We start from the raw sequence: 689 nt of genomic DNA on the forward strand, positions 1-689 counted from the left end.
AAGAGTCAGAAACTACAAAAGAAATTCACATGTCAAAATCACAGAGAAAAAATAATAACATGAAAAACTAAAATAACATATCCCCACCAAATTCCAGTAATCCTCTAGAGGAGCACAATGAGAATCCCCTAGAGACAATGCAGGACATGGAACTCAAAAGAACAATGATGAATATGATAAAAGAATTCAGTGAATTTAAAGAACACACAAACAAGGTAATCAAAGAACTGAAAGAAGAGAGGGACGAACTGCTGAATGAATTCAGAAAACAGTTAGAAATATTGAAGAATTATCAGGTTGAAATGAAGGAGGAAGTTAAACATTCAATAAGCCAGTTGGAAACGACGAAGAAGGAAGTGAAACACTTGATGAACGAAATGGAAAACAGAGTATCAAGACTGGAAGATAAAGTGGACGAACTGGACCACTCAAGCAAAGATTATGAAAAATTTAAGAAAGCACAAGAATGGAATATGCAGGAATTGTGTGACACCATAAAAAGACCAAACTTACAAATCATAGGCATACAGGAAGGAGAAGAATCCCAAGACAATGGCATGGACCAGATCTTCAACAGAATTGTGGAAGAAAATTTCCCAAACTTAAAGAAAGACATGCCCATACAAATACAAGAAGCATATAGAACACCAAACAGACAGGACCAGAACAGAAACTCTCCATGGTACATC

Source organism: Nannospalax galili, unplaced genomic scaffold (assembly GCF_000622305.1).
Source record: "Nannospalax galili isolate Female #2095 unplaced genomic scaffold, S.galili_v1.0 scaffold1951, whole genome shotgun sequence".
Taxonomy (NCBI): domain Eukaryota; kingdom Metazoa; phylum Chordata; class Mammalia; order Rodentia; family Spalacidae; genus Nannospalax; species Nannospalax galili.